General features: G+C 46.6%; 1 protein-coding gene across 5 annotated transcripts in view; it reads right to left on the bottom strand.

The window, feature by feature from the left end:
- Nucleotides 1-22,324, bottom strand: part of PLS3 (plastin 3) — a 49,616-nt gene extending 27,292 nt beyond the window's left edge. Inside the window, exons 1-2 of one of the 5 annotated variants that reach the window (XM_032196093.1) lie at nt 22,295-22,324; nt 16,589-16,735 (exon numbers count right to left, since the gene is read on the bottom strand). The gene's annotated coding sequence lies outside the window, so the exon portion shown is untranslated. Of the gene's footprint in view, nt 1-3,259; nt 3,322-3,465; nt 3,523-11,828; nt 11,852-16,588; nt 16,736-22,294 lie in introns of those variants that run through there. The other 4 variants (XM_032196088.1, XM_032196092.1, XM_032196090.1 and 1 more) reach the window with 4 other exon arrangements.
- Between the last annotated feature and the right edge of the window lie 676 nt (nt 22,325-23,000).

Here is a 23,000-nt window from a genome sequence, read left to right as displayed (position 1 = left end):
TGGAATCTGCAGGGCACAGTAGAAACCAGATAAAGAACTGCCTGAGGCACCAGTGAATCAGTCCTTCAAAGCCTGTTTGCCAAATGCTCCCCCAAAACGTTGCACTTATGTACACCTCTGTTTTTAGTAGGGCAGCTGCTCCAGAATTAGTGTACTTTCAAGACTGTAGCCCACTAGATCAGTTTAACTTGCTTTTGAATTTCAGTGATATGTTCGCATCAGAGGAAGTGGAATGATGTTCCCCAATAACTAGCTATTACAGCACAAAACAGGTAATCCTTTCAAGGCCTCTCAGGAAAGGTAAAGAAAACTCATTCTGCCTGGAACTTGCAAAAGCAAGAACAATTCATCAGAGTGAATTCAAACCTAAATGCAAAGGGGATGGCAGGGGTCATATGTCTGCTAATGGACTGAGACTCAGAAGGCTTTATTTTAAATTCCTGGCTCTGGCACAGAATAGTCATGCTAGCCTCTCAGGAAATTCTTATGCTCATAGTAATCCTTATTCTTGTGCAGTTCACCAAATAAAGCAGAGCATTAAACACTTCCTTCTGCCTATTCTGTTTCTTAGCCATAAAAGACTTTGAGGACCCACCTCTGAGCACCCATGCACAACTAAAAAAAAAGGCAGCCCTCATTTTATGATGGGACCCCCGGAGCAACAGTGGAAAAGCTAGCAGATTCCCCACCTGTATGAGCAAGGAGGTATAAGAATCACAAGGATGAATCAGTGCAAACTTCCTTTCAGAAAAGAATGGGATCTGCTTGCTGAGACCTGCAGTTTACCCCTGACATGCTTTAGGCATGTATCCTTCCATTTCCCAATATTCAGCCCTAACACAGCCCAGTTCCTTACAAAGGTGGCCTCAGACCTCAGGCTGTGCCCTGGCCCACAGCAGCTGTATAATGCTCTTCACAAATACAAGGGAGTCATAGTCACACAGCCCAGACCTTCCTCCATTCCCCCAGCACCTCCAGCCCCACTGTGCATGAGGGATGTGCCCACTGAGCACCGTGCTGGACATTGCTCCCTGGTCCAAAGACTTTCCTCCTCTAGAAAAGTCACGGCAGATGCTTGGGCCATCATATGATTTCTGTACCAGGTCCCTGCTTTTACCAAGGGCCATTGCAGCATCACAGACACCCAAACTGGGGTCCTCAGCCCCCAAAAGCTAAATGACACAGGAGCTTCTCCCACGTTTGGTAGGTAACAGCCACTACAGCTTCCATTCCCAGGCAGCACCTTTGCTTGGCAGGTGAAGTTGCTGATAAAAAAATATTCCATGATTAAAAGAAGTGTTACTCAGTCTGCCTGTTAGGCTTGCTGCCTGTCCAGGCAAAGAAATCAACCCAATCCCTAAATTAAATCACAGCACAGTCACTGCTTATTCCATGCCAGCAAACAAGCTTCCGCAAGCCAAACACCCAGTGTGACGTTGCTGATCCCCGGTGAACTGGACAATAGGGAGTTTCAGCAATTAATTTTGAGAGGGTGGGTTTTGTGCAGTCTTTCAAAAGGTACAGCCATGGTCAAGCGATTTTGCAGACTGTTTTATCAGCTTTGAAGTAAACAGCTGTCCTGAGACTGCACAGCCAGGACTGAAATCCCAGCAGCCCAGAGACCGCTGCCCACTGGGCAGATAATGAACATTCAGAGAAACATGACAGCGAATGCTGAAACTACAAACCATAGCTTGAACATGGGGCTACGTTTGTTTCAAAAGTCTCAAAAAAAAATCAAAACAAAAAAAACACACCAGGAATTTCGCCTAAGTGATCTCTTACTAGAAAGAGCTGCTGATAAAATGAGAAAAATCTTCTTCCATCATTCCCCTGCTACTCATAATCTTGTTTTAAAAGTACTTGGGAGAAAGGGAAACAAGTCAAAGTAATTTGATTCATAGCAAGAAACAATGCTAGACTGTAATAAATCAGCTTTGCTGTATAGCTGTTCTAGTGGCTTTTGGAAGTAGAAAAAACTGTAAATTCAATGCTTATTTTCTCTAGAGTAGATGCTGAAGATCCTATCTACCCTTAACAAAAGCAGAAACATTAATCTCAAAGATTAATGTGAAAAGCCTGGAAGAGCAGAAGAGAACTGTTCTCTTTGCCTCCCAGGAGGTTGCCATGATAGTGAAATTCAGTTTACTCTGACAGCAGGGTGTTCCCTACACTTCTCCTCTAAAATGTAAATTACTACAGGGAGGAGAGAGAGGGAGCAAAGGTACCAAACTCACCAGTCACACACCTGTACTCAGATCAGGCTAGCTCTGTTCTTGGATTTTGGACAAGCACTCATCTCTGTAAAACGCACCCAGATTAGCAGATCTCACAGCCAGGCAGGCTCTCCAAGATGTACCCAACACTGATTTCTCTCTGGGTCCCCATACATGGTTCTGCCACCTCCCTCCCTGGCAGCACCCAGCACATGCAGGACAGAGGTGGAAGGGAATCAGCTCTGTGCTCTACACAGCATCTGGCCTTACCCCACCTTCAGGAGGATGGGACAGTCCTCCAGCAGACAAAGTCACTCCTCACAGCCAAATGTTTTATAGAAGAAATGCCAGGTAAGAGTAAAATCAAGCTTAATTATACCTCAGAGCAACACATTCATTATAAACAAAACCAGGTAATGAAGAAGCAACTCTAGATGTGTTTTACAGGTAAAGATTTTCCAATATGTGAAGTCCACATTTTCCCACCACAAAGAATTCAGCTTTCCAAAAGGTACTTAGTATGCTCATGTGCTTGGGGTACAGAAGTATTTTAGTCAGAATTTGGAGACGGTCAGTCCCAGCATCAAGCACAGACCGTCTGCCAGAAAACATAGCAGGCGAGATAAACTCGTCAGTTTGGAAACAAACTGCTGCCAACCTGCAATGCCACATGCCACTTCCCGTCTGAGCTCAGCAGCCCAGAGCCCAGCCTCTCCTGGAAGTTAAGTAGCCACCAAAGCCAGCAGCCAACAGCAATTTCCCCAAAGTATTCAAAGCTCCTCACTTTCTGCAAGACAAACGTTTAAATATTTAAGGCTAACATGCAAGTTTAAGCAGTTCTGTTGTTTCAAAGTCTGGTGCAGACTACGGCTGGGAAAGACGTGCCCCAGACAGAGATTTCTGGGAAGACACACCCTCAGCACTCGCTCAGAAACAAAATACTCCTCGATGCAAAGTCTGTCACAGCACCTCTGCTCTGTTCGCACGTGCAGTTCAGCCAGGTACACAGATAAACAATGATTTTAGATCAGATTAAAACTCACAATTCATCTTCTTGATTCCGACTAGAACTATTTTATCCGCTACAGCGCTAGCAGTCGCTATACATTTTGCAGAGGATAAACCACTAAAGAAAAGCAACACAAGCAGTCGCAGGACAGCAAGCTCCCGGCGTGTGCTGGCGGCTCGGCAGCCAGGTGCCCAAGCAGCAGTGCAGCCCTGGAGCCAGCCCGCAGCGAGCCTCCCTTACCTCGCCTCCTCTCCCGGCAGCAGCAACTCATGTGAGCGTGGCAGCGTCTCCCACGCCCACAGCACGGAGCTGGAAGCCCAGCACTGCTGCCGCCCGCCCACCCACCACCCAATGGGCGCTTGCCCTGCGCTGTGGGCAGGCGCTGCCCGAGATCCACAGGGTGGCACAGAGCATCCCATAAACAGGCAAGGAGGAAGGGGGCACCCCCTGCCCCTAACTGGCTTTTGTTCCTTTAGTGCCCGGCACCTGGGAGCAGAAGGCACTAAGACATGAAGCTTTTAGGTAAGCAAAATATCGTATTTTATACATACATATGCATATACGTATGTATATACATACATACATATACGTACCTCTTATATACATATGTGTACATATTAAATGTATGCATATAATTTATACAAAGGTATAAAGCTTTTTATAAAGCTTTTAGGTAAGCAAATAATTTTCTTTATATATTTTTCTTATATATTTGTATATGAAGAAAATATAAAATTGTGTGCATTTATGTGTATGTTCTTATTCTTATATTTTATATAAAAATCTTTATAGCTTAGTATAAATTATATACATGCATTACATATATATGCACAAATACACACATACATATATTAATATATACTCATCACTAAAAAATTTATCGTTATTTTTACAGATTAGTCTCAGCTTGTCCAGTCAAATAGCAACACAGAGCTTGTATTTTGCTCGAAGCACTTATTTTGTGGAAAGCTTTAAGACCACCAGAAGTTTACAGAGCGATGAGAAGCCAGATCTGTTTGGTCTCAGCCCATATTCAGTAGGATGGTGCCTATTTCACCCCACTGTTTCTCCAAACAAAACCAAAACAACAAAAAACCCACAACCAAATAAAATACCCAACAATAAAGACAAAACCAAAACAAACAACAAAACAAACAGATGTGGTCTAAATGGGTGGTAAATACCAAGTTGAGAGCTGGTACACATAGCAATATATTGCATTACCTCAACAATAAATCCCAGTCTGCTCCAGAGGAAAATACAGACATCTGCTACCAACCAAAAAGACAAGCAACAGAAATGTGCACTTCTTTTTTTTAGCTGATCCAACATACAGGAACAGAATAAATCACCAAAAAAGGTTAAGTGAGATTTTCCAACTACGTATTTCAGAATTTTCCTTCCCTGATAAATCCACAATGCCTGAGCCCTCCTATAGTGAAAAGGAGAGAACATCACTTACCAATAAGCAGAATACTTGAATTAGTAAAGAATTTGAAGAACTCGTGACCATTAGAAAAATTAAAAATACTTGACCAATAGGCTCATTGTTTTTCTTTCCTTTTTTTTTTTTTTTTTTTTTTTTAAATTACATCAGCCAGGGAAGTGAGTCACTGCCTGGTCCCATTTCTTGGGCATCACCTTAAAATTTAGCTTCCAGCTGTAAAGTTTCAAAAGAGGTTTTAAAAAAAAAAAAAAAAACAAAACAAAAACCCAACCCCAAACCCACAACCTGCCAGCTTCCTCAGGATGGTAAATATAATGAAAACCAAAATAGTTTTTTAAGCCGAGAACTGCAGCTGCAACTTAGAAAGAAAGAAGTTGGCTTGAAAAGCACTTTTGCACTCCACTGGGATCAGGTTGCCTGTACATCAGATGGGATTTGGGAAGAGCAGCTTCAACGCTGCTCTGACTTGCATCAGCAGCTGGGCTCAGCTTCGAGTCGGTCCCTGGGTGTAGGGAGTTTGTCTGACCCACAACAGCAAAAAAAAAAACCTGAAGTCCTGGGGCAACCACGCAACATAAAGTGAATATATTAATTTCAGGAAGTTTAGTCCCTCTCCGTTTTTGTTTTATGTGCAAACATACCACAGAATAAAAACTCACACTGAGTTTTAGGAAGTTTTAGGCTTTGGGGCTTTACTGGTCTTAGAGACAACATGCAAAAACTCAGTTCCCAAACTAGACTGTGATTTCTTCCGTGACAGCTCTGTCCTTGCTCCTTCAGGGCTGGATAGGAGCAACGCCTGATATGGGGAGGGGAAAGAAAAATCTCCTCCCCTTGCCTCTGGCAAGAGCGTTGCTGGGAGAGAAAAGCAGCACCTGCAAGTTTGTAGGTGTCAGACCCACGCTACAGAGGCAGATAACTAAAAGCCACCAGCAGCCCATGGAGCTTTAAACCTCTACTTATCCGCTTTTCTTTTCCAGGTGGGAGTAATGCACCCTATGGGGCTGCTAGCTGCCACTGTTCCCTTTGCCGAGGAGGGAAAGGGCACCGCCACCCACTGTCCTCAGCCAACACAGATGTTCAGTGGCTCCACGGTGAGAAGTCGAGGTTGCGCTCACAGGGTGTGCGTGAAACACACCCATCCTCCACATTTGTAGAGGATCGGCAGCAGCCAGTTGTTCTGCAGCTTTAAAAGCACTCAGCTCTCTAAATATCTCCAAACCCAGCCTTGTTGGTGCAACCTGCAATTACACGCAAACCCAAAATAGTGCCTTGGCAGCGCCAGCACCACTCCTCACCGTGGCACGCCCCAGCACAGCTCCCCGCCACTCCCAGCCCGCTTCCTCCAGTGTGGCTGGGCAAACACGGCTCCCCATGTGCTTCCAAAATAGGAGTTTTACAATCAGCCCACTGCACCAGCGTATTTTCCTCTTCCTCCCTAAGAAAGCCTTTTAGGGAAGCACAGGATATGCCTGAGGTGCTCTGATCAGGTGACAAAGCATCCGCTCTCCTGCGCAAAGTGGAAAGCACCCGTGCAGCAAGGGGCGCACACGGGATGAGGAGCCCTTCCTTCATCACTGTCAGCAACCCAGGAGCACACATCTCATTGCAGAGGAACCTGACCACAACACACCAAAAGAAAAATCAACCATCCTCTCATTAAAATATGTGGCTGGAGCAAGAGGATTCATTAAGTTGAAGACCTTCCTCCCCTCCTCCCCCGGTTGGTTTGCCGACAGTACTTGTGTCCAGAAGGGATGCAGAGAGGCACGAATTGTACCAGGACCACAGACCGAAACCCACACACAGGAAGGAGGACAGTGGTGCCGTCAGGGTCAACAGCAAAAGACGTCACCAGCAGCAAAAACGCCCTTGAATTGCAGGGAGGTGCTGACACACCGGGGACAGGATCCCTCCAGCGCATCGTTGCGCAAGGACGCATCTCCTCCCCGGCTCCCGCTGCCAAGTTTCACTGGGAGGCCACTAACAGGTATTTGCCCTCCAGAAGTTACTCAGAGAGAGCTGCAGGAGCAGCCACCGCCTGCCAGGTGATGAGGCAACAGAGAGAGTAGCCCCAGAGTCACCTCTCCCCTCTCTTCTCCTCTTCCCTCACCCCCTGCCCTAGTAATACTCTGGGGAAGCAAGGAATGGTACCACGTGGTGGCCTTCAGCTACAGCGGACTGGGTGACCCCACAGCTCTCCCCAGCAAACACCACCACCTGCTCCTGGACACCAGGCTCTCCAGCCCCCTCCAGAAGAACCCTTTTCTAGCCCTAGCTAGCAATGTCAAGAGATGCTATGGTAATACAGGAAGCTATACAAGAACCACCAACCACTTCTAGGGAAGTATTTTGAATGAGGGCACCTCCACCTCCTGCTTCAAAAAGCAGTTTGCTGGGCTCCTCTCTGCCATCCAGGTGATGTAGGACATGGTGCACCCCCCTTCCCAGCACCTCTATGTTACACCAGTCCAGCAGAGCATTGACACCCACTGATGGCCCCTTCTGCACTGCCATGATCCTCACACACACCCACCCAGTGATGTTGCACCTGCTGCCCCTGCTCTCGCCACCCTGCAGGCTGCCAGGGGCAGCAAACGCAGCTCAGCCTCCTGCCCCAGCCTGGCCCTTGCCTGCTCTGGTGCTGTAGGGGTGTGGTGCGAGCTGGGGAAACAGGAGGACAAGTAACAAGTGACAGGGAAGACCAGGATTATTCAAGAAAAACTTTTCAGCCTCAGTTACATGCCCTGCAGCAGTACACTCACACATCTTGCATTCTTTGTCTTGTTACCACTGAACAACTGCTCAGCGAACCAAGCATTTTCAAGAGCATCCCCTTCCTTCAAAAGAGAGGGAGGAGAAAGGGCAAAAAGAGTAGCCAGTTGGAAGAGTAGCCACGTAACCTATATAGTTTATTCTACCAAACAGAAAACACTACAATTTGCAAGTCAGGGGGCTCTGGAGAGCAAAGTTGATGGTCAACCACCTTCTCATTTGGACTGGGATCAGCGACCATTTACTAAGCACCATACTCTCCCCTTCCCCAGTTCTGTCCATTCTCTTTCAAAGACAAAGATTTTAATGAAGTTATGCAGAGATGGACAGAAGCACTCTCTCTTGTGCTTTTCAAACACAAACAGGTTTTATACACTTCTTGCATTCACCTTCAGATGCTGACCAACTGCGAAGTACATTTCACCAAGTAAACATCTGTAGAAGGACTTGACAAGGTCAAATACTTGCTCCTTGGTTATCTCTTCGATTTATTAGTCTCTTTAAAGAAGAAAAAAAATCTGTCTTTGAGAGATTTCCCCCTTAATAGCTTTTTGAGCTACTCCTTCAACAAGTCTGTCACCAGGAAGAAAGCAAGACATTAGTCAGGCTCATGCTTATTTAATAAAAACCTGCATATGCAGTAGGGTCTGAAAGTTTGTCTTTATTTTTAAAATGCTTGCAAACTAGAGTGTGATTTTGCAGCGTAAAATCCATCTGAGGACTTGCCCAATCTACCCTGTGCTCCAGCAGAGCTCAGCACACTAATTAACTAACTAGCTCTTCACAGCTTAGAGCAGGGGGTCATGCAATCACCAGAGAAGTCAGCAAGTATGCCCAGACCACTGTGGAAAGGATATCTCATGTCTTACTATTTCATAAGGAAATCAGAGGCTCCACTGATGTCAGCTTCAGGAAATGAGCCACAAGCAGATGATGCCGGAAGAAGGCTTTATTTAGTACTGACTCACCCACTTTATTAAATTCTAAAGACAGAGGTGGGTGTGGAGAGGGGATACATGGAGGGAGGAGGAAAAAAAAAACAACAAAAAAAAACAAGTTATTCCCTTGAGATCATGGGCAACAGGGACTACAGGGTTTTGTTTTGTTTGTGAAACGAGACTACAGATGAGCTGTGAAAACTTTCTGCACTGTCACTGTAAAAAGCTTCTCGTATCTGCTGTGTTTCACAGGCAGCAGCCAACACCCACGAAGTTTCAGGGGTGGGTGATACCATGGGTCCCACAGGCCTGAGCAGGGGCACCTTCCCATCCTTTCTGCAACATCTTTGAGCCAGAGCAGAGGCAAGAGAAAGGAATCTGGACCAGAGAGTCTTTTTAAGCCAGTTTTGCATCTCCACCTGACCCACCACAAAGTGCACCTTGCGCCTGTCATGGGTTGTAATAAATTGGCTCCAATGAAAAGCTTTTTCTTTGGGTGATTACAATGGCATGAGACGAAGGCTGATAAGGACTGAAGCATGTAGAGAGGAGACCTTGGCACAGCAGAACTACAGCCAAGCAGGGCAGGCATCAGTGCGTACTGCCATCCACAGGCCACCACGTTCACCCCCTCCTCAGTCCCAGCTCGCTGTGGGGTCAGCACATTGAGGGATGGGCAGAGCAGAAAGAGACCAGCCCTGCACCGCGCCCCAGCTGCACCAGCTCAGCCACAACATGGACCAAGCTGCTGCAGAAAGGAAAAGGACAGGGAGGCGAGCGGTCTGCCAGGAGGGTCTTGAAGGCACAGACATCTCTCAGATGAAATGCCAGGGCTGCCCATCCTCTGTGTGGCTCAGGCATTCCTCTGCTCACCTAAGGAGTGTCCAGAAGAATACCCACATTAAGTCACCATTCAAGAAGACGATGTTTTACACTGGAATCACACTGTTACAGAACACACAACTGCCCAAACAGAAGGTTTCTAAACAGAAGAGCTGTTCTGATCCCTTTTCTGGCAATGCCCAATTTAGTCACATTTACAATTGAGACATATCAAGTGTCCACGTGAAGTTTATTCCATGAGGATACAGTCCAAGTCACTTCGCAAAACCTGCAGTGCAATAGAAGTGTCTCTCTTTATAGTGGGGTCTTGACATGCAGGAAAGAAAAAGGAACTTTTAAAAAATACAAAGGAAAAGGTTTTTTTTCTGCAGATGGAGCAACAATACAAACTGCAAATTTGTTCACAAGAAGTTAATTCAAGTCTGACATAAGCCTTGTTACCTCCCATCAGTAATGAACATTGCACAGTCTGAGTGGCGGCAGTGTCTCTGTAAACTTTCCAGCTACTCAGACCAGACTTTTCCAAGGAAAGGACCCACTTATCTAACACTAAAATATAGGCACTATTACAAAGCCAAGCACTCTGCCTCATTTTGATTTGAGAAGCCTACAGCAAATGAGCCATCTCTAATACCAAGCAGAACCAGTGACTTGTCTACAGAAGCAGCTCATTAGGCTACTAAGCAGAAGGCAAATTGGTATAATCTTCAAAATAAGATTACAACAGCAAAAAGGATGTGGCTCTCAAAATAAATCTGTGGACTGTAGCAAGCCTGGCAATTATGCAGAACCAGAGGTCAGGAACTGCGTAACATCTTCCACCTATACGTGAGATGAGGTTACACCACTTTGGTCACAGCCTGCTCAGACCAGTAAGCAGAATTTTGGTCAGCTGTTGACCACTGTCCAGACCAGTCTGCTGCAGAATGATCCTGGCTAGCAGTGGGGCTGTGGGATACAGCCACTGGGTGGCTCTTCAGTCCCACACAACTCATCTGTGGGTCACCTACCACCATTAAAAAGGTTTCACCACTGAGGAGTCAGGGCAATGGTGGTGCAATCACAGATCAATCTGGGAAGCAGTCACACACCCAGCCCAGCCCACCAGGACCTTTAGGGAGACACTGGTATCTCACCCAGGCATCCTGTCAGATGCTGGAGGTAGCTAAGAGCCATGAGACTTGAAGATTTTGGCACATGGCTCATTCAGTTGTGCAAGTGGGCCTATAAATTCAGCTGCATTGGACAAGTCCAGAATCTCATCTCAAGGGACCTCAAAGCTTTTCCTGGTATTTAGCTTGAGGCTAGATTTGTTGGCTTCCCCTAGAACTGTTCCTTTTACCTGAGACACCGCAGGAAGTTTTCTGTAGGATGGATTTGCTGGAGATGCCAACTCCAGCAGTTCCTACAGCCTTTGCACTCTATTCAGATGTGTAGAAAAATGAGTGTACTAGATTGCCACTCACACATACAGTGCAAGTTGTCACTCATAGCCTTCAGGTCCCTAGACTGCTATCTTCACCGTACAGCTCATTATGCTGTTAATTAGCAAGCTGCCTTGTGTTTTCCAGCCCACAAAAAAAAAAAAAAAAAGCTCCTGGTAGCAGACTGACCTCTGTCCTGTGAAGCCATTCTTTGCCTTGACTGCAGGTTTCTTATACTCTGAAGTCTACTACTACTGCTGCTGCTGAGTTTAATATTTTATGAATTACAGTGGAAAAAACCCTCATCTTCCCAAGTTAAAAAAAAAAAAAATCTACAGATTCTCCACAAAGCCAAGTCTAAGCAAGGCATGCTATTTGACAGAAGGCACGAAGTAACTGTGCAGCTCAGGCAGGACTTGTGAGCCACGTCCTGCCTGAGCAGGTACAGCACACATTAGACCAAAGAGATCCAAATGCTAATCCAGAATGTTATCTGTGAATGCAACCAACACGTGAAACAGCAACGCACAGCTCAGTGCCAAGTTGTTTTCAACCCAACGCACAAAGCCTTAATCGCTAACATGAATTATTGACCAGTGCCAGTCATAAAGACTCTTGCATAACAGGGGGTTTCAAGGCCATTAGTACAGGGTTGAATCTCACTCCATTTCATGGTTTTTTTTTTTTTTTTTTTTTTTTTTTTCCATAGACCTTCAGAAGGCAGAGAGCAAAGAGACTAAAACTATCCTATATAACCCATAAGGTTATATATCCCTTGGGGGGAGGCAGGCAAAAAAGGCTGTGCCATTAGCAATGGCTCTAAATAGGGGCAAAGTAGGATGGGTGCTGCTGTAACCACCCGCCCCAAAAAGCTGCATAACTCCCAAGAGTTCTTAGCCGGGCACAGGCAATGTAAGTTTTTCAGTTTTTCAACAAGTAGTCTGACTACGCTGCCTTTGCTAAAGCATTTGGTTTATATTAAACAGTGGCAAGAGACCAGCTGGAAATTAGATCAACGAGAATGTTACAAAGGGGTAGGCAGCAGCAGGGCAGAGGCAGGATTGCACTGGAACCTCCCATCCATGTCCCCAAAGAAAGCTTAGTCCCAGTCTTGGCCAAACAGAGCAGAAAGGAACAGGCTAAAGTTTAGGTCAGACAGACATTTGGGACACTTACACAAAATACTTGCAGTTTTCAGAAGGCCCAGTTTCCCCTTTCTCCTCTGTGGAAAGGTGAGTTTTACCTAAACAAAGACTCAAGATTGGTCATTACTTGTAGGAGCACACGAAGACTGGAATACATTTCTAGCTGTATTTTCATTTGTTCTCTGTTGACCTCCTTCAAAGCATTGCTATCACAGAAAAAAAAAAATCTTAAAGGCAGGGCAAACCTCCTCCCCTTGCCTGTCTGCACAATACCAATTGTAACTGCATAACTTTACTTTAGGAAACGGGTAATGTGTGTGTAAAGTCCTCAATCTGTTTTTGGAGGCACAACGTTTTATGCAGAATTCAAGAAGAAAGAGCTTAATTGCAATATGGCTTTTGAACTCACTTCCCTCATTCCTGTGACCAGCTGGAGACAAGCACCTTGTTCTATGTTGGGTCAAGGAAATGTTTGACTGCAGGATTTATAGTGGAATATATGTTATGTATATTCCACCGCAGACATCCAGCAGTTACAGCAAAAAGCAAACACTGTTTTAGCTCAACGAAAACAGCAACAGACTTGAGTATCAGCCTGCTCATTAGGGTCCTACTACAGAAGCTCTGAGGCAGGACAGCATCCAAGCCTGTCCCTGGGATGAGACTCAGCATCCTGGAATCTCAAAACCACAGCCCTGCTCCAAACCCAAACAACGCTCCACAGACCCTTCCCGGCTGATTATCAGGAAGGAAAATAAGATTGCGATGGCAGCATAAACAAGGACCCAGGATTTATGATCTTTCAAATGTTGTTTAGCCAGTGACCCAGCTGAAACACTGCTTCATGAAGTATGAATGCCAATTTCAGGGATGGGTAGCTGGAATTCGAGTTTCCACTTGGTTAGTGCTGTTTCGGAAACGCTGAAAGCCTCGGTGCTCAGCCAGCAGTTTCGCCTGCTGGGAGGGGCTGCCCTGAGCTCTCCCAGCAAAAGCAGGGCAGCAACCAGGACTCATTTCACCACTCTATCAACACTTATAGCCCATATTCCTGCCACTAACGTACCAGTGTTACATGGGACTTCCAGCATGCAGAAGCAGGATCACACCTCATCTTATCAACTCCTGCAACAACAAGCTACAAAGGTGCTTTAAAAGCATACAGAAAAGCAGGATTGTAGCTGCAATTTTCAGATTCAATCACAACAGATACAGAAGAACATGCAACTGACACACAGGTGACAGTGCAACCTTGTTCCACAAACACTACACATCACCTTTCATCTAATCCAGACGGGGTGCAAGTTTAAGCATCTTGGGCATTCAACACTGGAGAGCCCTATATTAATCCCTAACATACTGGCAAAAATCTGTCCCACATATATTAATTTGAGGGCAGAATCACGTGTCTTCCTATTCTCCTTCTACCATCAAAATACTTTTCATATGTTGATCTTAAAAAAGGGAGAACAAAGGACATTTTCCTTAAGCTTTGTTTCCTGCTGCTTCAATAAGATGCTGTAATTCCAGTAGGAATCCAGAGGACTTCCCTAGCTAGAGCTCTGCAATTAATTACCTTCTTCTAGCAGGACAGCCTCCCCATCATCTGGAGCCAAGGCAACAGAAGCAGTTCTGTCAAATAAAACGGGCAGGAGCCCCACAAACAGGCCCCAGGGCAAGCAGAGGATTACCTACTGCATGCCAGAGCCAAGCATACCCCAGCTGCTGCACTGGTGTCTGCTGACGTCTCCTGCAAAAGTACAGCATCTCCCCAAACTGCAGCCTCATCCAGCACCTGGTGTTGGAAAAACTGGTACAGAGCAGCAGCACATCTGGCGTCACTCTGCCTGTCTCGGAGACATCACAGATCAGACTTCCTTCTTTATGCTTTTTCTCCTGGTATTTTGCAGGTTTTCCTTGTCTTGACCTGCCTCTGCAGTGGGCAGCAGTTCATGTTGCCTCATTTAAGTTCCTGTACTTATATAATTTTAAAAGCAGCTTAGCTAACATTCTTTTCAAGGAAAAAAAAAAATCTCAGTTCCCTTCAGCACAAAAATGTCTAGTAAAGAAATAACTGCAGGAGTCAGTTTTTCCACTTTAAGTATTTGAGATGTGAACTAATAGCCCCTTGACTCTCAGCTAAAGTAAAAACATGCAACTAAGTTAGACAAAGGATGAAGGCTCTGTCCCTAGACTCTGGGAGGAAAAAATAAATAAATTCCTCCTACCACCCTTCTTCAGTCAGTTTCATGACTGCTTACAAAGGTTTTTATAAACGAGACAATGTTTCCCATCTTGAAGGTTGTTGTTTTTTTTTTTAAACTACAGTCTAGCCTAGATTAGAAGAACCAGAAACAGAACAGGCCAAGGCGGAGTCCACAGCAAACTGAAGAGAAAAAGGCGTTTCAGAGATCATCAAGGTCACGTAAACCATTCCAGGCCCATGAAGCATGCTAGTCAGAAATAGCCATGAAACAGGCACCACACGGGCTCCTTGCATCTCTGTTATTCTCTCATGCTCCCTGCTCATGTATTTATCCAAAGCACCTGTCAGGGCTCAGGACTGAACTGGAGGATTTCGTGGACAGGGGCTTCCAGCCCCACGTCCCACAGGGACTGCATGCCACTGTCTCCAGCAGGGGACAGTGAGTGGCTGGCACTATTACCGCTCTGTGAAACAACTTGCTGCCTCCTAAGCCTGGACAACAACACGAAACAAGGTAAGAAGTCAATGGTTGAGATTTACTAGGCAGAGAACTGATGCCCAAAACAAGGAGACACTCAGCCCTTCCCTCTGCTGTCCCAAGGCCAACCATTCCCACTTGCCCAAGAAGCCTCGGCTTTTGGGGCTTGACTTTTTTAATAGGTGGCAGAGGGCATGAGATGGGCACCACATCAGGCACTAGTCAACCTCCTGCTCTTAATGGTTGTTTCCCCCCCTTTTTTTCCTCCTTTTCTAAGAGGAGGGAAGAGGGAGTGGACAGTCAGGACAGCATGAGAGGCTACAGGGCAGAAGCAGTCTGCAAGCCCTTGTAATTCTCTTGAGCTGGGGCACACCTAAACTGGCAGCCTAACGCCAGAGAAGCCCCAAAACACTGCTGCTGTTCTTGCTGGGCATCATAATGCTGGTCAACATGAACAAGGGAAGGTAAGAGACTGTGCTTTGGGACCAGGATTGCTATCTCCCACTGAATGCACAGCCCCCAGCCAAGTAAGCAGCATAAATGCCCTTTCTCACCTAACTCCCTGCCAAGTTCATGCGACCTGGTAGCACTGCACTTTGATCTGTGAAAGCACCTCCCCATCCAGGATGCTCTTCCAGCTCCACTCTCTTTCCAGAGAGGAGAGCCTCAGGGTCCTCCTGCCACCCATGAAACACCTTGCTACCACACTAAGATGTTTCCATCTCAGGTAATGAAGCACCATAACTTCTGCCAGAGTTTTTTCTCACAACTAACTAAGCTGAGGTAGGCATTTAAGGAAGAAAAAGAGCTTTTGACTTCTTCCTGCATCCGTGGCTCAGCAGCGCAGCATCTATTCCACCCAGCAACCAACCATCTTCACTAACAAGAGCGGACCAGGAGCTCTTTCCAGGCCACTGGACTGCCGAGTCCGTGGTCACCAGCCTACAGTTTTCAACTCTATCAGTTTTTGCAAGAAGCGTGGCTAGAACTTTTCTGCAATAACCACATGAGCAGAAGACACCTGGCTGTGCACCTTCCTGACACAGGTCACCATAACGCTTTCTGGTGTGCTAGCAGCAGATTTTGAGCCATTTTGCAGCTGAAGGGCTCACCATGTCAGTGCCCCAGAAGCCAAGACATGAACGTGTTGTACACAGCTTTCAGCCTACTGAAAAGAAAGGCTATTTTTAATCCAAGCTCATGTCGGGTGGGGCTCAGTCTCCAACCAGGCCAAAAAGCCACTATAACCCACAAGACCAACCTCTGGCAGCCTTTGGTTGCAGGCTGATGCCTGTTCTATTTTGGGGATGGGAGGAATTTAGAATAAAAAGATATATAAATTAAAAAACAAAGGTGGCTATGAAAAGTGAATAGAGGGAAGGGCCAGACTTATCCTGTGTATTTTAAGTCCAAAGAACAAGGCTGTAAAAGAACATAAATCAGAATTACTTTATTTTCTACTTCTGAGAGCAGTTTACAAATTCCCATTTAAAACATGGGCAGGGAACAGAAGAGTGCAGCCCCACATTATTTTCTACAGGAGGAAGAGTCAGCCTGTGGCTCCTTGCACGGCAGTGCAATTCTTAGGAGAATAAGACAGGGAAGCGGTCACCAGCCACCTACATACAACCAGGATCTCACACAAGGCTTTCTATTTCTGACAACAGTGCAACAGCTGCTTGGACACCAACATTTTTTCTGACATTAGGATTGCAAAAACAACAAAACAAAGCAAAGTCAAAGGTTTGGAAAATGATAGAAGTTTTGCTTACTTAGAGTTTATGGCCAACAGGCAACCAACCCATCAAAAGCAATGATGTTTCATATGCTCTCAGTACCTAAATGAGAGTGAGATCACATAAACAGACCACTAGGTTTTACTTGTTACAGGCACCATCCCAACAACTCCTTTAGGTAAAGGCATTCAACCCAGTTTGACACAGACAAATATTTTACCATGTCATTCCCACCTTCCTTGCAGTACGACAAATGACAGCACCTACTGCCTGGTCTCCCACTTCCCATCACAAAGTGTCCTATGCAATCAGGGAAACAGTGAATGACACAAACTGTTTTCAGCTTTAAAAGAAACAAATAAAATAAAGCTTACTTCAAAACATCAGAAATTAGGCCTCCTGCAGAGAGACTACAACTTATCTTCTCCTGAAGATCACTGTAATATCCTCTCTTCACAGCTATGCAGGGACTCCCAGGAGCATCTGTGAGCTGTCAGTCTTTTTACAGGAACAAAAACCTACTGAAGAGGCAGGAAAAACAGCTGTAAGCATTTCAAAGGAGGAAATGAGACAAGGAGATTGGTTAGAGGCATATGGCCCATATGGATTGACACGAGCAACCGGCCACAGTCCTAACCAGAGCTTCACATCTCAGAGAGTCATCCTGCTTCCCACATCCTCAGCTGTATGTCAAACCAATAATTATTTTATTTCTTCCATACCATTTCCCCAATATTAGTAATGCACATGCCCTGTGGCGACAGTCATGGTGATGCAGGAGCACATTCCACCTGGACACGACAAACCAGAGGGCAGGGCTGCTGAAATTTAGAGATAAACTAACAGGAGGCAACAAGCAAAAGGGAAAGAAAGGCTTTACATAGCTCCATCTCTGCCAATAGCAACTCCTCTTAGGACAAGGGCCACCTCTCCATCTTTACACCACTTGCAAACCCAGTGACAAAACCAGCTCTGAGCAGGCCAAGTGTTAACCCACAGAATACAGACCTGAACCACTAGCTGTTAGAGGAACACACATGATATAATTCTTGCAAGCGGGCCAGACAGGACTTGCTTGTCATTCTTAGCATTTTTAATCTATTGCTAAAAAAGCCAACAGATTACAGGCTCCCAGGAGACCAGTGGATGCCCCAGCACCATGTCCCCGGTGGTGCACACCTCTCCTGTTGGAAGCACTGCTGTCAATTGTGTCCTCCATGTGAAAATCTTAAATACCTCCACCAGCAGTAATTCTTTGGGACCAAAGTCCATGGTATCGGCCATGCACAGATCACCACATCCTCTCTGCCAGCCCCACATCCCCTGCCTTTGAAGAGGGGACTTCTGTTTTCCTGCTCCATTACTTCAGCTGGAAACTATACTAAATGCTGGCATGCATAAGCACAACCCACTCCCAAAGCATCCCACACATACCAGCACACCAAGAGCAGACCACAATAGGGATACCTTCATTAAACTCCTTGCCATCCAATAAGCTCAAAAGAAACAGCACATCCAGATGAACACAAACCCAAATGTGTGGAGCAGAAGACACAACAGTAGCACATTCATGGGCAGCAGTCACACAGCTAACAGTGATTACAGCCACTCACTGTCAGCTGAGCCCGCCTCTGCTCAGAGCTCCTCCAGGATGGTCGGTAAGCATTGCTTCTCCCAGCCACACCACCCAGAGCCCAGGTGTCTGTTACAACATCACGCAGCTGCCTTCAGTCCTGAGATCACAACTCTCACCCTCCCCACCTACTCACATACCAGCAACAAGGACAGAGGCACCTCTGGGCTGAAAAGCTTGGAGCTGGAAAAGGCTTTAATGGTGCAAGCAGGGAGAGCTGATGGTATGTTAGAGGCTGAGCAATCTCTGGGACTGGCAGAGATTGGGCAGAGGGGAGGGACATAGGGGACAGTCTGTCCACATACATACCCCCCAGCCAGCAGTGCTGCACGCTAGACTCAGCTGTGAGCTGGTCACAGCAAACACAGCCACGGCTGCTTACGCAATGCTCCAATTCTCGAAGTGTCAACAGGAACATATGTGAAAAGATGTCAGCAACAGATGCCTATCTAAGGGTTTGAGGAGCCATAGATAGGAGAGAGAACAAGGTGATATTGTGTCATTCATTAGAGCAACCCAACAAAAAAAAATTAATACATCCTTGCATCACCCTCATTGCAAAACTAAGACCAACTCTTTTTAATCTACTTGAAATGAAGAGAATGTTTTGCTCTGCATACACGTTAAGGTTATTTGATGAACTTCTTTCAAATTCCACATTTAACTATCACTCACGCAGACCTAGTGGTAGACATTTCTGTCTTCATGTTTGGCTTTTTGACGTAATTAGCAACTTTCTTTAACTGCTTGATGAGCTCAATGTCCATATTCAATTGTATCTAGTACACAAAGTTTAGTAATTGGTTCATAAACATTAACCTATCATATTGCAGCTGTTCCCAGTTCTCAGTTGTAACCAGTAAGTTAAAAATTAAACTGTTATTGCAGGCTGATAGATTGTCAGTCACATGTTTAAACAGCTGGCACTGAGCAGAAAGATGAGAATCTGCCTTCCCATGCTGAATTACTGCTCTAATACACATAGAGGTAAAGGTAACACACAAAGCCCAAACATAAGTTTCTTCTGCTGTTTATTGCTATTATGTGGCACACAGTTAAACCAAGTTGCAGCCAAATAAAATAAATTTCACCAGTCCACCCTGTAAAGCAACAACGTAGCATGTGAAACCATACTGTTTTTCGTTTTCCATATGAGCTTTCTAACTCTTTTCTCAATCCAAACCACTCCCATGCCCATGCATCAGCTCAACCAACCTGCCTTGCTGCACTGCAAGTCATTAAACACAGCACCATAAATTGCCTCTGCTCTGAGGTACTGCCTGAGCTGGGACTGTGCTTTATGGGGCACTACTAGAGCTACATGAAACCCAGCCTGTGATGGAATAACACAAATAGGTGAAATGCTGCCTGTCACTTTCTTTGCCACAGGCAAAGCCAACAGGCCTGTATCCGAAGAGGGACAAACCTCCCTACAGGATTCTGGTTTACAGTACTCAGCATTTCAAAAAGGAAAGGAGAGATGCAAGACATTATAAATAAAAAAAATCTGAAAAGATTGCTGTGAAACAGAAATACCTAGGATGGTGTTCCCCATTCCCCTCCCCCCCCCCCAAAAAAAAAAAAAAACAAAAAAAACTCTTCATGTTTCTCCATCTATCATTCAATGTCATACAAAACAGGTTACCAAGAACGCAGATAGGGTGTACTTGGGCAACTGTGCCAAGTGAACTACTACCATCCAACCACCAACTCAGAGGCTAAACAAGGCTGTCTTTGGTGATCAAGGTTACTTATTGCTTATCACTAGCATCAATTTAATAAGGAATTGGATTAAGAGACTATATAGATACAGAAATATCACAGGCACTCCCTCCCCAATATCACCATCAACCATGTAAAAAAGAAAGCATTTCTCTTCTCTCAATGTAGTAAGCTACCCACATTAGCAAAAAATGCACCCAAATGCACTGATGCTCCACATGGAGAACTTGCAGTTTTACTAAACAAGTTTAACTACAGAAGCGCATACTTAGATCACTTGCAGCTAAGCACATTACTGTCCCTAAGATTCTTTTTTGACCAATGATTAAAAGATGCAATTCTCATTCACTTCTTGAAGTCATAACAGTTGTATTTCCATTTCTCTGAAGCAAGTTAAGTTGCTGCACAGGAGCCAAGTAAACACAGGAAAGAGCTACTAGATCTCACATGAGTGGATGTGGCATTAAACCCATTTAACAAGGCTGCAATTCCTTCACTCACCATCTTAATCTCACAACAATTGAAACCCAGAGCAGAGAATTCAGTAAAGGAGCCCCAGGGGAAGGAGTTTCTCTGCATTTATCCCAAATCCAAGCATCTATCAGACAAATACCTAATGAAGTCTTCAGTCCCCAGAGCCCTCCCCACTGTGAAGCTAATCTAGACAAAACTAGTAAATAGGTTTCTAGAGTTCTGGGCATTCTTTAATCTGGGGAGGTATTTGCATTCTTTATAGGAGGGAAAACTTTTGTCAGATGAGCTTTGATAAGAGAACAAAGACACTGGTTAAGCACAGTTCTTTATATCTAGCACTGAATAACTCAATTTAATAATCACATTATGATCTCTTAACACAGACAAAGAATGAGTAATTCATCTTTCACAGAGAATTCTTTCAAAGGACCTCAGTTACAACTAAGCAACATCCTCAAATTGTTAAACTTTTGGCAAGATTAACGGGCAGCGATAAGCGCAGTTCCAAAAAGATGTCTCTTAGCAAGTTATTTTCAAGTATATTTTTCTGAAAAGTATTCAAATGCAAACCAGCAGATCTGAAATTTAAGTTCTCTGTGGGCACACCCCACACTGAAATCCATCAAACTCCCCTGGGGCTGAAATCAGCTACAGAAGACTGCACCCAGGGGATTCGCCTTGTGTCAGCTAATCCCCCAGAAACACTGCTCACCACTGACAAACTACCAGCAGCTCCTCTTTGAACAAGGTTTCTTTTCAAAACAGATTGAATTTCTATACATTATTATGAACAGCACTAACATATGTTGATCTCTGTAACTATTCCCTCTTTATATCCAGGTTCCATCTGTTGTCTTTAAAGTTACTCTGAGTAAGTCTCCCAGCATTAAGGAGGTTTTCTTCTCAGGTTACCAGGCTTACTTGAGGCGTCACAAGTGTTACTAGTTGAACAATGGCTCCAAGTTCTCATGCAAAAGCGATTTATCTGAGATATCTATTATCTTTTATAGTCTCTTCTACAGACTGACCAAAAACAGGAAGCCCAGCTCTAGCTTGCACACAGGCATTCCACTGGGATTGTGTAACAGCAATAACAACCTCCAGGCTAATTCAATGGCATTTGCTCAAAGCTATACTAACAGCTCTCCTGAAAAGGCAAAAAAAAAAAAAAAAAAAGAAATAAAGAAGAAAAACGGAGTCCAAGTGATGCCCCGCTTGAAGGTATGGATGTTACTACAGAGTGCAAACACACATGCAGCCTCTCCCAGGGAAGCATTACTATTAACTGGAGGTTGGATTCCCTTCCACGTGTCTCACCACTATTTTCACTTAGATAAACATTTAAAACTTGCTCTGGGGCACAGTCATGCCTGTGGAGCCTGTTACCTCTGCTAGCATCAGAATTTGATGCTATTACAGCCGGTGCCAGGCTGCTCCAGCCTCCCCTATGCAGAGGAGAGCCTCCAGCTTCGCCTCCTGAGGATTTCCCCGCTGCTCCCCTTCCCTTCCCAGCCTCCCAACAAGAAGCCATTGTCCGGGGGAGCACGGGGACGCTTCCTCTCCCAGTCCCAATTAGAGATGTATAAAAATAAACCCACACGCTTGCCCCACTGCTTCACTTTATTTCAAGCCCCCCCTTCGCTCAGACGGGAAGCCGGCTCCAGTTTCCTCGCCATTTCTGCCGCCGGCCGCGCTATCCTGCGCAAGAGATCAGAGTTAAACGCCAGCTGAATCCCCCCTTTTTGCGTCCTGCTCTGCGGGAACCCGCAGCGGCTCACCCCAAAACCTCAAGTTTCGCAGGGGCCGGGCCCCGGCGGCTCCCCCCGCTCCAGCCCGGAGCCTCTGCACGGCCCGGGCCCGGCCACGCCGCGGCCGGGAAACCGCTACGGGAGGCTGGGGGCAGCGCATCCCGGCTCGGCCCCGGGGGCGAAGTTTGCTGTGGGGCCAAACGGGACGAGCTGCCCCTCGCCGCCGCCGCCTCGGGGCTGGAAGGGGCGGCGGACACGCACCGCGCTCGGGGCTCCGGCAGGGGCCGCCCCCATTGTCCCGGGAGCGCAGCGGGAGGGGAAGGGAATGGAAGGGAAGGAAAGGGAAAAGAAGGGACGAGAAGGGCCGGGGGGAGCCTCCCGCCCCGCCGCTGCTGGCAGGATGCTCCGCCCGGGCTGGCGCTCCTCCGGGGCGGTGGGGGGGCGAGCGCCAGCAACTTTCCGCAAGTTGGAGCCGCGCTGGGAGAGCTGCCGAGAGCACTCACCGCCGCCGTGCCGAGCCGAGCCGTGCTGCTCCGCGCCGTGCTGCCCCGTGCCGAGCCAAGCCGAGCCGTGCTGTGCCGAGCCTCAACCCCGCTGCCCGCGCTCGACGCGCCCCAGCCCCGCCGCCCCGGCCGGATTGGGCCGTGCTGCTGCACATCACGTTGGCCCAGCGCGGCGATTAGGCGTCGGGAGAGTCACTCAGGGCGGGGAGGAGTTGCCTTGCCTTGCCCTGCCCTGCCCTGCCCTAACCCGCACTGCATGCATCCCTCGTGTCCTGCGTGCCTGCCTGCTCCTGCCCTGTAAGCCTCCCCACTCCGTGCAGCCACGCGTCCCGCACCCACGCACGCGTTGCCCCGCTCCTGGAAGCTTTCCTCGTTCTTCCCCTGTGTGCATCTCTGCAAGCTGGCTTCCCTTCTGCCTACAAGCATCCCTGCCTCTTCCAGGGCATGCACCCCTCCTCCCATGCAATCTCATTTTCTCTGTCCAGAGCGAGCACCCGGCTGGTGCTGAGGATGCTGGTGCTAAGGATGCAGGTGGGCACACCGGGGGCCAACCCAGACAAAAAGTCTCCCGCAAAAAGTGTGAGGGTGCAGGGGTGCCTCAATCCTTTCACCCTGCACTCTGCGCTGTGGGGCACGGGGCATTGCCGCAGCCTTTCCCCGAGAAGAAAAGCCTTGAACTAAGAAAGGAAAAACAAATACCATCTCT

This window comes from Aythya fuligula, chromosome 13, assembly GCF_009819795.1.
Source record: "Aythya fuligula isolate bAytFul2 chromosome 13, bAytFul2.pri, whole genome shotgun sequence".
Lineage (NCBI taxonomy): Eukaryota > Metazoa > Chordata > Aves > Anseriformes > Anatidae > Aythya > Aythya fuligula.
Note: the sequence above shows the minus strand (reverse complement) of the source record. Positions and strands in the feature narration are given on the sequence as shown.